Genomic DNA, 14,191 nt, shown 5'->3' on the forward strand with positions numbered 1-14,191 from the left:
GGCAGCAGATGCTGGGCAGCAAGCTGGGCTTCCCCTGTTAACAAGGGGAGGAGAAGCAGAGTCCATTCCTCCTCCAGTTATTCCCCTGAAGCTGCTGCACACTCAAAAAGCTCCAAGAAGGCTTCGGGGCTGCAACAATTTCTGGAGTGCGCACTGGCTCTCGGCCTGCTCCTGCACAAGGGCTGCGAAGTGTAGCTGCTGCTCATGCCGCTGGTCAAGGATGATTGGTGGTTCCTATTGGGTTTGGTGGAGGCTGGTGAGAGACTGTATGATCCCTCTGAGTGAGGAGGCTTCCATGGCGGCATCTGAGTCTTCCCCTTGTCAGCACACCTTCAACAACTCAGTCAAAAAAAAAAAAATAAATAACTGAAAAAGGGGCCGTCATTAGCTCACTAGTTCATAGCTCAAGTTCACGCTCCACTGAGTGTGTGTGTGTGTGTGTGTGTGTGTGAAGCAGCTATGCCACTCTCTCTCTTTCTCTCTCATTACGGCAGTCCCTGAAAGCACAAAGAAATACAAATAAGTAGACTGGGGGTAATAAGACACAGGTGAGAATGCGTTATCTGCCAGTTCAACATGCAGCTGACGCTCGACCATGGCCCCACTGCTGCAAAAATCTATAGCATACACCAGTAGATTACTGCTCCTGCACAGTGACAGCAATAATTTTGAATCTAACAAGTTAATATTCTCTTTCTACCTTGGATCCTTTAACTGCAAATGCAGCTGCAACTGCTAACATAATAATGTAATATAAATAAATAGATAGTATTCCTCTTATATCATAGCAATTTTCCAACAACTGCACTTTTTACCTATTCATAATTAGATTTAATATTACAGAACATCTGTGAGACTCGAGTCTTCAAGACAGAGCAGTTTCCGGTTTCTCTTGTTTGTCTCATAATCTTAAAGAGAAAAAAAGAGAGGCTGTTCGGTAGCCTTCACACGACACCAGCCCCACGCCGCTGCAATCTACAGTGTCTGGGAAGGAGGCTGCAGAATTTGGGCATTTTAGCTGACTATGAAGCTCTATTTCCAGTTAAAATGATACATCAGACACTGCTACAGAGCTCATTATTTTTCAATCGATCATTTTCATGAGGTCAGAGACTTAGTTCATTCAATCAAATCATTTTAGGAGAATTTTTACATTTGTTTATATATTTTTAAGGTATGGTGAACCTTTAGTACATTTTGTTTACAATATTAAACATCTGTTCATAGCCATTAAAATTTTTATTTAAGCTTTATTTAAGACAAAGATACACATTGTTTTGCATTATTTATGATTCAGAAATAAAACAGGAGTCTTTTATATAAATAATTTTTCTTCAAATTTCATCATTCAAGTGTTGTTGAAAATATTCTAAGAATCGAATGGAGTCGAATCGTGAAGCCAGTATAGTGAATTAATCTGAACTGAGTAGGATCGGATAGCGCAACACAACCCACATCATCAAGTGCTTATCAATTCTTCAACCAACATGAAGACTTCTGCATAGCACTTGTGACAACAGGATTGTGGCTCCATGGTGCATGAGCCACTGATGACTGCCTGGTAAAACATACAACAGTCACATGTGGCACAATGAGATCTGAGCAAGTAAACATATTTCAGGCCAGTGCCAAAGAAGCCTTAGATAGTAGGAGTGTAACGATACACTCCGATCAAGATTCGATTAGATTCACAATAATGTCTTCACAATTCGTTTCAATTCGATTTTCAGAATATCTTGAACAAAATTTGAATGAATAAAAATTATGACTGAAAAGACAACAATGTAAAACATGTGCATTTTTGCCTGTATAAAACTGAATAAATTAAAATTGCTCTGAAAAGCAGAATGTACTACATGTTCACTATATGTTAAAAATAAATAAATAAATTTATAAATTCTCCTAAAAAGTTGATAGAATAAACAAAGTCTCTGACCCAGTTAAAATGATCAGCTGAAACAAGATGAGCTTTACACCCTTACTAAATAGTACAGGCACAACAAAACATTGTGACATGATGCATTGTGGGGCAGAAATGTGATGATATGCATCATGGTGCAATACTAGGCAGTCTATTGATTATGCATCAGATGCAGTTGCACTCTTTGAACAGCAGATGTTGCAATTGGTATAAAGCATTCCAGCCTGTTATACATCACACTCTCAGCGTTAGCCTCATTAGGAGACAGTACACGAACACGAAAACAGGTGAAGGGGGATTGATGAGGCCCAGCAGGCGTTTAAATCTGAGGTCTGGCAACATTTCTACTTTCTCATCAAAATCAAAACAATTTGCAAATATTGCAAGAGAACTATGTCCTACATAACTTCTAAAACTATTGATATGATGCAGTATTTTGCAACACAGTCACAATGAAAAACTCCAGTCCCTGCCTGTGAGAAAGAAGTGCTCAAAGACCAAACATCTCTAATGTGTGCTTCTGCTGGCCCACTACCTCAATCCCGTACAAGAGCCCCAGAAGAAACCAGGTGCATTTGGCAACGGACATCAGCCTTTTTCTTTTGACTGTCGATTTCGGGTTCTTGTTAACATGTTGGAGCCAAAATACAGTATTCCATCATGCCTGCACTTTAGTATCATGCATTCAGTCATGCACTCACTTCAGGCCTGGTTTATTCTTCTGTGATAACATGTATTTGCATCATGAAACACAGAGAGGGGAATTATGGGTAAGCGGCACACAGACACACAGAGATGTGCTAGCTTGCTTCCTGCTGGAGAGCTATCTACACAGCGTGCATATCTGTGATGTTCTGCATCATCCGGTCTTGAGACGAACGCTGATTTGTTGGCGGAGAGGTGCGTCCAATTGTGTACCTGGAAATGTTGTGATGAGAAATTATTGCTGCTGTGCGTTAAATTAAATTCATAATAATATTGTTCCAAACACTTCTCAAATGTAAACAATAAAATGTTAAAGTGTAGACACTAAAATTTTCCCTTACCACCTCCAGGACTTTCTGTCTTCATGCTCATGTTCTCCAATCTCTTCCTAAAAGTGTCGACAGTTAAAAACATTTTCAGACCCTTAGTTTCTCAGGATGATGTCTTTAATAATCTCTCATCTATGAGAAAACTCTTTAACAGCTAGTATAAATGAACATCATGAGCTCGTAGATCAGTTTTTTCCCTGCGTTTCATGTTTCATTCACATGAACACATTATTGTATGATGGATTTATTTACAGAAAAACTACAGTCATGATGTGTTATATATGAATATAAGTTGTGAGGATTTATACTGGCTGTAGTTCATTATAACGGTCACACACTTTACTTTCTTTTTCTTCTAAGAGGCAGTGAAACCTGGAGCTCTCTTTTTGTGTATGTTCGTTCTTACTGTCTCAGTTCTGCAAATTCTGGTTTGGTTCATGCGACACTGCCCCCTAGTGTACGCGCTCACATTACTTGTTTGGAGACTTCACCCTGTGCGAGTGTCCACACACTATGCTCTTAACACGCTCACAGATCACGATTTACACTTCATTATGACACTAATGACAGCAGTTCATTATGACGTCATGACACAAAAACCATATATTAAATGGATAAGAGTTTCTAGCAGCTGAAAACCTGAGCACAGTAAAAGAACGAACCACACTGCACAGATAATTCCAAAATATTTTATACAGTGAGTAACTGAAGGCAATGGCTGTGTCTGTAGTTGATTGGGAACTAGTAATCTGGTTCATGGTAAGGAGGCTTGAGCTACCACAGAATATTACTTCACAAACTGATTTTAATGTTCCTTTATTCGCTGTCAGAAGGGTTACTCTTGTTTAAAAAGTTTGTATATTACTGAGCAAACAGTAGGTGACCCCAAGACCATGTAGCATTAATTTCAAAATCCGGATCATAAAGAATCGTATTGGCAGAATAGAATTTCTCTTGTAATTTTCTCTTACAGATTTGACTCAGTAATACCTCCATTAGCATAGAGATGTCTGAAACTAAGAAGGCAGGCAGGTGCTGGGGAAAGGTTTTACAAACAATTAATATAAAAAAACAATTAAAACAGAATACACAATATGTGCATACAATCTAATATAATATAATTCCATTATATATAATAATATAATTTTCCAATATCCGCAAAAGAAAAATTGGCACCATAAATAAAATAAAAAAATCCACCAAAAGCCTCAATCTACATAAGGAAGAACACACAGCCGTGAAAGATCTCAGCAGAGGAATGACTCTGTGATCAAACCAGCAGACAAGGGGGCAGTTGCTGTCCGGAGAAAAGACCTTTACATCACGATAGCAGAGATGCTTCTATAGGCAGATCGACCAGGACATCACTTCCCTGCTACAGTCCCCTATCCAGTCTTTTATCACTATCAACACTGAGTGTGACAACCATTTGCTTTTTAAATATGCATCAGTAGTCTTAGGTACAGTTTGTGCAGTTTTATAAGGAAATATGTTGGTAAGTTTTACTGAGCGTCACGGAGAATCTGCCACAGTTCTCCAGAAGAGAAGTTACTTTGTCATTAATTACTTACTGGTCTGAGTAACTAAGACACTGTCTCAGCAGAGTTGCTTCACTACTGCTTACAGCCTCTCAGGAATCCATATACTGTCAAACTAGTCAGCTGGGTCTCTTAGGTCTCTTTAGAGAATAAATTAAAGCCACATTGCATGTGCATGGATCATCGCAACTGTCGTTTAGCCATTCCCATAAGTGTACTCATTCTGTGATGTTTTCCAGAGACCCCTTCTGAAAAAATAATATATTTTAATATGATAATAGTCTACTTGAATTATATGCAGAATGCTTCAGGTATATTGCTTCACTTTGCATTCATCTTTTTACCTACTTGATATATATTTTAGTATACATAGTATATTTTATAGAAATATATAAATTCAGAATATAAATTTTAAATTTATAAATTTAATCCCTAATGAGGAAGCCAGAGGTGATGGTGCTGAAGAAAAACTCCCTGAGACGACATGAGTCATGACACCGGATAGTGCGATTATAAGTAATTTACTTCTATAACTATCTATACTTCTATGCTAAACTATATAAAATTTTATTAAAATTCTATACTAATTCAGAATAATCTGATGGTTAGCATAAAGACTTGATACATTACATTTCAACACTTACTAGCTTCAGCTGACCGCTGTGTCAATCCACACACTTTTTCCTGAACTTCTGTTTTATGAAGATAGAGTGCAATCAAAGACAATACATATTATTTTACGTAGGTAAAATAATTTCTATTGCAATACAGATGTAATTAAACTGATATATTTTCTTATGCGGATCATAACACTTTTGCATCAATGCCTTCTTTACAGGTGCACAGTGATTCACACAGTGATGTCATGGATAATGTAAGGCCAAGGAAAATGGCAAAAGCTTGCACAGTAGAGCTTGATGAGGAACCGATTAATGCACTTAATCCACGCAATATTTTTCCTTACAATTAATGCTTTTAAGGAGTTATTTTAGGTGTTAGTTAGGTGATAAATAAAAAGGCGTGATTGTTGAAGTAACTGATGGATTTGGAGCCTCATGAACGCACACTCCAGAAGCTCTACACAGTTCTAGAGAAAAGCCATCTCTTCTTCTGCTGTAAACTGTTTTAACAGACCCTCAGCCGTAAATTCTTTTTTCTGGTATGTTGCTCGTTTTGATGTCTAAGCTAGCGCATTGTACTGATATTATAACTATCAAACCAATGTGAGTGAAATTAAATTAAATAAATTTCTTAATAATTTATTGACTGTATGACCTTATCAAACACTCAACAAATCTTGGTTTAGCTCGATACTCCTTTTTATACAAACTGCACTGACGGAATGAGCAGAGCATAAAAGAGCGCTTAACGTGCCGCAGGTGTCAGAGCTAGATGGAACTCACAGAGAGCAGCAATTTATTCCCATGAAAAAATAGTTTGTTTCGAGTGTAAATGTTGACTGCTGTTCAATAATATATTTTCAGTTAGTACATAACATTCACTACTTATAGTTAATTTACTTTGATTAAAATGATGGATAATGTCAGCTAGCTAGCGAAAGCTGTGTCAGTCATGACTCAAAGCTCTAAAATCTTTTCCTGACAACAGTAAAATCAGTATACCTGTTATAACTATGTGACTACAGTTTAGCATTTTACGTATTAATTCATAATGCTGTATTTACCACTTTAAGTGAGCCGAAATGCAGTTTATTTATTTGTGATTAAAAAATAGTTTAGAGGGATGAATACAAGCATTGCCTGAAACATGTTTAAAAACCTCAGCAGCACAATCATTTCGATGGCATTGATCCGACTCACCACAGATACTGTCATGGCCACCAGGAGCAGTTCCACCTCGGGCCACTAAAGGGCAACCTGACTGCCCATGTAGAACTGCTCACGTTTGTTATTTTCCTGATTAACTACCCAATTTCTGTTTCGTCTTTTCCCTTTGTTTGTTGGAGCTTTGTGTTAGATTTGTGTTAAGTTATGTTAAGCTGGTGTTCATGCCAGTGTTTGTTTTCTTGGTCAGGTTAGTTAGTGTTTGCACTGTATATAGTTTGGTCCCTAGTCTAAGTTTTCCTAGCCCTGGTTAGCATGAGCCATGCCTGTGTTTGTCAGTCTCCTTGTGTTTGTGGTTTTCTTGTGTTTTATTAAAGAAATTCTGCATTTGCATTCATGTCCATGGACTCCGCTATGACAGAAATAGGAAAACTGTTCCAGAATTCTGTATTTCTCTTGAGCTGCTGAACTATCTTTCCCCAGTTCTGTTGTAATAAATTGTCTATTTCTTTAGTAACTATAATGACTCATTTTTCCAAGACTATTCTAAAAGGGGTAGATCTTAAAAATGTTGTGTCTATGCATTAACTCACTCTTGTCCCAATTTACCTTATATCCTAAAAATGATCCAAAAGTATTTATCAGGTTTAATAATGGGGCAACAGAAGCTTTAGGGTTTGTATAAATAAACAGCAACACATCATCAGCATAAGCATGAGACCTTGTGGTGGGCATTATGATGAGATATGCAGTGTATATCTGGATTGGATTGAATACAGCAGTGACTGCAGGAAGTGCCTTGTTGATGAGACAGGTAAGAAAAGATCAGCCAGATTGGTTTGAGTTGACAGGAAGGCTACAGTAACTCAAATAACCACTCTTTACACCTGGGTGAGCAAAAAAGCATCTCAATACCAGCCAAGCATCATCTGTCTGCCACAGCATCTCTGAGTATTGCATCTCTTTATGGCCACAATTTACTATATTATAATGTCTACTGATAGCATAGTAATGCACCATGTCTCAAAGCACAAGTTGTCTTCAGCTGGTTCCATGAACATGACAATAAGTTCAGTGTACTGATCCAGTAGAGCACCTTTGACAGAACAGAAGATTGCAGCATAAATGTGCAGCTGACAAATCTGCAGCAATTACGTGATGCAATCATGTAAACATGGACCAAAACCTCAAAGGAATGTTTCCAGCACCTTGTGGAATCCATACCACAAAGAATTGAAGCTGTTCTGAGAGAAAAGGGATGTTTTACCCAGTAATAATGTAGTGTGCCTAATAAAGTGTATATTAAATATACTACAATAATAAAAAATAACAAAATAATGAGAGGGATCTCCTCTGTGCTGAACTGCCTTGTACCTCTTTTCTGCTACTACTTAGATAGATAGATAGATAGATAGATCATCTGAAATATAAAGCCAAACATGTATCTGTATCTACTGCACAAATTCTTGACCCCAAAATGGCAATGTTAACAAATACAGTTCCAGGAGATACCTTTTTTATTCTTGCCCTAAATATTTAAACAATATGTTCAAGATCTTCAATTTTTGTGGACTTTTAACATTCCTTATAATACTCCAATACTCCAATATTTTCCAACTTTAAGATTTTTCTCTTATGTTCTAGATTGATATTCATGAACATGAACAATTGCCTGTATATTGGATGGATCTCCCAAACAATCCCCAAGTGCATTTTACACCCTTTATTTAACCAGGCTTTTTTAACTTTAATTTGTCTATGATGCAGGTAAACCTGCACAATTTCCAGGAACTACAGTGAAAGTTGTGAAGAATATTCTAAGACAAAATTGCAATAATGAAAGTTACACCAATATATATATATATAATGTTCTCTCACTGCAAAAAAATGAATCAGGTTAAGTCAGTGGCATCTTACTGAGCTGTAACTCATTCTTATGCTGTAGATGTTACTATCAACAGAAATGTTAAAAATTAGAACCAAAAGGATTGGTGGTGTAAACTTGCACAAAGACTTTTTTTGTTCTGATTTATTTTTAAAAAAGTGTTCTGGACCAGGTACACGGATGATTTTATATTTAAATTATATCATAACATTGGCCAAAATAACATGAGTAGTATATATATATATGTATGCCAAAATAATATACATTAAATATGTAACTGTTTCAGCACCACTTAAGTACACTTTTTCCCACAAGGGACTACTTGAATTGCATATTAATAAAGAATGTAAAAGTCCCACAGGAACTGTATCTTGATTCTGCTGTACACTTGTCAGCTGATTAAAAGTAATCTCAGTTGTATTCCTTACCTACTGAGATTAATCATGCACTTTTGTTTAAACCACTAATACTCAGATGCATTAACTGAGTTAATAGATTTTGTTGTTAGTTATTCCTTTGGGAACTGGAAATGAGGACCAATGTGTTTTTATTTTAGACAGAGCACTGCATGTGAGCACTTAAATTTAATCTGTTGGAATATCATTTCCTTTGTTTTGCTTTAAACATTAAGCACTAAGGAACAACCAGAGAGACAGCCATTTTTGAAATCAGTCTTTTATCTGTTCCACTCTAATGAAAGACAGTGACAAGCTTCAGAGAACGGTTACATGAAGCCATTTTGTGGGATCACTATCTGGAAGATGAATGAGTATTAGGTGCAATGGGAATCAGTAACAGGCATATGTTGGACAGTCTTAGATGGACTTATCTTTGCAATTAAAAGTGGCATAGTTGCAGTTTTCCCATGGAACAAAAGCATTATGAGGCTTTGATTCTCTGGGAGAAAACACTGGCATATTCAAATTCAGCATTCTTTGAGAAAGTGGGGCAGGTACTTGAGAGGATACCTCCTACTTACTCCACTGTGCTTGGAGGGGACTTTAATGCTCATGTTGGGAATGACAGACACACCTGGGGCATGATTGGGAAGAACAGCCTCCGAGATCTGAAATGATCTGATCTGAAGTGATGAAATATAATTAGACTTATGTGCAAATAATTGACCGTCAATACCAAAGATTTTGTTATACCCTGATGATCCACAGCTATATGTTTCATCAAAGCCAGATGACAAACACCACATTAACAAAGTTGAGGAATGTGTAAAGAACATTAGACACTGGATGTTGAGTAACGTCCTCCTACTCAACATAGAATTACTTTTACTAGAACTGCAGCTAGACGTAAGCTTTCTGATTACACAGTAACTCTTGATGATCTTTCAGTTACATCATGTGCAGCAGTAAAAGACCTTATTACTAGGATAGCTTTCTAGAATATATTACTAGGATAGCTTTCTTTCATCTCAGAAATATTCCCAAGATAAGAAATGTAATATCACTACAAGATGAAGAAAAACTAGTTCATGATTTTGTTACCTCTAGGTTGGACTATTGTAATGCCTTGCTGTCTGGATGTTCCAGTAGATGCATAAACAAGCTCCAGTTAGTTCAGTTTGGTCTTTTATGATCCATCCCTACTTCCTGATCAAAAATGGCCTGCTCTACTACCACACTGAGTGTTTCAAACATCTCCTGGGAGTGCCCAGGTCTAAAATTGACCTCCTAATGCACCTGGCCTATTCCCCCACTAGGGGGACACGTGCAGCCCCGCAACACCATTGAGAAGCTTCAAGACTGCTTCCACTACACAGGCTTAGATGTAGAGCTATGAAATTTCTGCCAAGCATGCACTTTGAAAGGGTAGGAATAGACCTTGTGGGGCCACTGCTGAAATCGGCCCGGGGACGTGAGTATATTCTGGTGATCATAAATTATGCCACCTGGTACCCCAATTCAATCCCACGCCGAAAGTCCACATCACAAAACATCACCAGAGAACTCATCCTCAGCCATGTAGGGATTCCTAAGGACCTCCTGACTGTACACCCTATGTTTCAAAGTTTATGTCTGATCTCTGTTGGATGTTGCAGGTGAGGCAAATCAGGACATCTGTCTACCACCCAGAGATAGATGGCCTCATTGAAAGATTCAACCAGAGCTTGAAGAGAATGCTGCATTTCGTGATAGGTGAGGAAGGGAGGAACTGGGACCTCCTCCTGTCCAGCGTCCTGTTTGCAGTATGCAAAACACCACAATCATCCACTGGGTTCACCCCATTTTAACTTCTGTTCAGAAGGAGAACCCTCCCCCTTCCACTTGGCCATGTTCAACATATCCAAGATCATATTGACCGCATAGCCTGCATTTTGAGACAACACATGGAGGATGCACCAAGACAAGCAAAAATGGAAATATAATTGCCCCGCTCAACCCTGTGAGTTCCAGCCTGGTGACCAAGTGCTTCTTCTGTTATCCAGTGCCAGCTGTAATTTCCTTGGCTGCTGGCCGGGCCCCTAGACGGTCAGTGAGCAGGGGGACCAAGTGAACTACCGTGTGCAGGTAAGCCAGGTAAGAGGAAATACACCCAGCTATATCATATCAACATCATTACAAAATGGACTGAACCTGTCCCTGTGCTCTCAGCCTTTGCTGGTGTCTCCCCAGAACCGCCAGCCACACCTTGGTTTCAAAAGGCGGAATACCTCACCCCCTCACAGCAGTAAGAACTATGGAAATTGCTGGATCAGCTGATACAACATGACATCAAGACCCTGCCTGGAATGGTAATACAGTAGCAGCCATACCAAGTCACAGAGGTTTGTCACCAAGCTATTGAGGAGGAAATGGCCAAGATGCTATGGGACGGCATTATCGAGGAGTCTGCCAGTCCCTGGTCCAGCCCCATCATGGTGGTTCCCAAGCCCAACAGAAGTCTAAGGGTCTGCAATGACTTCTGAAAACTGAACCAAGTATTGGGGTTCGACAGCTACCCCCTTTCCCAAGTGGATGACCTGGTGGAGCATCTTGGGAGAACCTGCTTCATCTCTACCTTCGACCTCACAAAGGGATACTGACAGGTGGCCCTGATCCTGGAAGCAAAGCCCAAAACTGCCTTCATCACCTCCAGTGGCCACTGGCAGTTCTCCCCCTTAGGCTCCACAGAGTGCACAGAGTGCAACATACATGGATGATGTCATAATCCAATCACACATGGTCAGACTGCTTATTCCATCTGCAGGAGGTCTTAAGGATGGTGCCACCTGGGGGCTGTGGAGATGTGGAGATGGCTTGGGGATCACATATGGGGAGCTGTACTGTAATGGCTTGGGACTGCGATTGCTGTAGTGGCTTTGGGGCTGCAGTTGCCACGAGCAGCTTCGTACTCAGGACTCCATCAGTGGACAGTGGATAGATTTTAACCAGCCGGACCTCTTGCAAATACTGTGATGAATTTATTGGTTGCACAATTGCACTATTTGTCCATGTAGTACACAATAGAAGGGATTTATTTATAATTGCACTATCCGTTGCACCCAGATGAGGATGGGTTCCCTTTTGAGCCTGGTTCCTCTCAAGGTTTCTTCCTCATATCATCTCGGGGAGTTTTTCCTTGCCACCGTCGCCACTGGCTTGCTCATTAGGGATAAATTCACAGGGATAAATTCACAGTGATAAATTTAAATATTTACAATATATTTTTGTGAATCCATTTATTTCTGTAAAGCTGCTTTGTGACAATGTCCATTGTTAAAAGCGCTATACAAATAAAATTGAATTGAATTGAATTGAATTAAGGGAACTCCAAGAATAATGGCAAACCCACAAAAGTGCCAACTGGGGCTGACTGAGGCACAGTACCTGGCCTACTGCATTGGCCAGGACCTGTTGAAACCCCAGGAAAAGAAAATTGAGGCAGTCAAAGAATTCCCATATTCCATGTCCAAACAACTGGTATGTGCCTTCTTGGGGTTAGCGGGGTATTACAGAAGATTTGTGCCCAATTTCTCCTTTCTAGCCTCCCCCCTCTCGTCTGGTACTATGACGGTGGGCCACCATGCCACACACCAAAACCAGAAGTAAATAGTTGCCAATGCTACCTTTCTCCTATGTTTTTTTACAGATTCAGAAGACAATGCTGTTCTCCCACTCAAATTTTATTAGAATCCGGCAATGAAATAAACTCAAGTTCTTCCACTCCAACCTTAACACATCATGTCTTCATGGAGCTCGCTTTGTACACAGGGGCATTGTCATCCTGGAACAGGTTTGGGCCTCTTAGCTCCAGTGAAGGAAAATCTTCAACAGTTTCATCAGCTTAGTTAACATGTACATATGGGTATTTGTTTATCCCTGGAAGTTAATTTGTGCCTCCTTCTTGAAAAGTGCAGTGTCTGCGTGGTCCCTAGATTTTTATATTTGCATATAATTGTTTGTACAGATTGTTCCTAAGGAGTTTTGGAGATCCACAATTTTTTCTGAAGCCTTGGCTGAGTTGCTTGGATTTTCTTATGGTATCAAGGGCAAAAAGGCACTGGCTCCAAATACAGCCACAGGTGCACTCCCAATTACTGCCTAATTATGACAGTTGGCCAATCAGAAGCTTCTAAAAGTAATTGCATCAATTTCTGGAATCTTCCAGACTTTTTAAAGAGACAGTCAACTAATTCTAATCTGGTGAATTTAAGCTGAAATAAATCTGTCTCTGTCTGATTGTTTTAAAATGACCTCTGATGTGAACAAAGTAGATGGACTAAATGACTTGCTAAAATTAGTGTATGCAGTTACATGAAATGTGAAAAAGATTTGAATATCTTTAGCCTAGGTGTATGAACACTTTTGGCCTCAACTGTACTGTATAGAGGAGACATATTTTTGTGATTCAGCCTAAATAGGGTTTATATCGGGGTGTCCATTTTTATCTGGAAAAGGCCAGGGCTGGTGCTGATTTTAATTCCAACCAAGTAGAGACCACACCTGAGTCTACTGAAAGTCAAGATCAAATGATTAAACAAGTGGAATCAGTTGTGACTCCTGCTTGTCACCCCTGGTTTATATAGACTAGTTGACTAATACATTCAGTAGTTGCCACTGCAAGCAGATGCTAAATAAAGCTAAATATACTTTGTTAGTCTACAAATATTTCAGCTCTTATGATTCAGTTGTGTGCCAGACTGTTTCTTAATCATTCACCTGCTTGGTGCTGCATTTTTTTTTTCTTTTTTGTTTTTTAGTTTTAGTTATTTTTTGCATGTCATCAGAACAGTCATGATTCACTCCTCTAGTTAAATGTTCCACAGTGGTATTATTTTACACATTCAATGTCATGACTTATTTATTTTTTGGCTATTTTTAGGCTATATTTTAGCTACAGCCTAAGGAAGCACTGAAACTGGAAATGTACAGGAATTCAGAGTCTGTGTGTGGCTGGTAATTGAAGTGTGGTTTGATGTGTTCTTTGCTGTTGTTTGTCCACATTTAACTGCACTAAAATTAGCTTAAAAGAGGACTAGTCAACTGCAGTCTTAACTACCTTTCTTAACTACTGAACAACCAGTAAAAATGAAATAAATTAACCCATAAAACATGTATTTTATCTGGATGAATATGTAAATCTCAGCAAAATATTAGCAAGAGGAAAACATCTCTGTGGATAAATAACAATGTAATCTCAAATGTTTTTTTTTGTCAAAATAGTTTTGTCAAAACCTTTTGATAAAATTATAATAGTGCCTCTTATATCCATTAGAAAAAAGGGCATAATAAATGATAAAGAGCTTTGGCAGACAATAAACCATTATAATTTTCTTGAACTATTGTATTGCATTGACTGGTAGAAAAGTGACTGTTGCTAACTAGTGCATTTACAAAATGTGGTGGTCTGATATGAGGGATGATTTCACACCAAAAGTAAAACAAAAATGTAGAGTTGACGAGTAGTCCATGATTAAAATACCTTCAAAATCGTAGGAGTTCACACAAATTGCAATTGTTCAGGTTAGAGCTAGTTTAATGGAGTAGGTAACTAAACAAAAACTAAAAGAAAAATCAACAGAAAGCTATATTTTG

The sequence above is a fragment of the Pangasianodon hypophthalmus genome, chromosome 18 (genome assembly GCF_027358585.1).
Source record: "Pangasianodon hypophthalmus isolate fPanHyp1 chromosome 18, fPanHyp1.pri, whole genome shotgun sequence".
Taxonomy (NCBI): Eukaryota; Metazoa; Chordata; class Actinopteri; order Siluriformes; family Pangasiidae; genus Pangasianodon; species Pangasianodon hypophthalmus.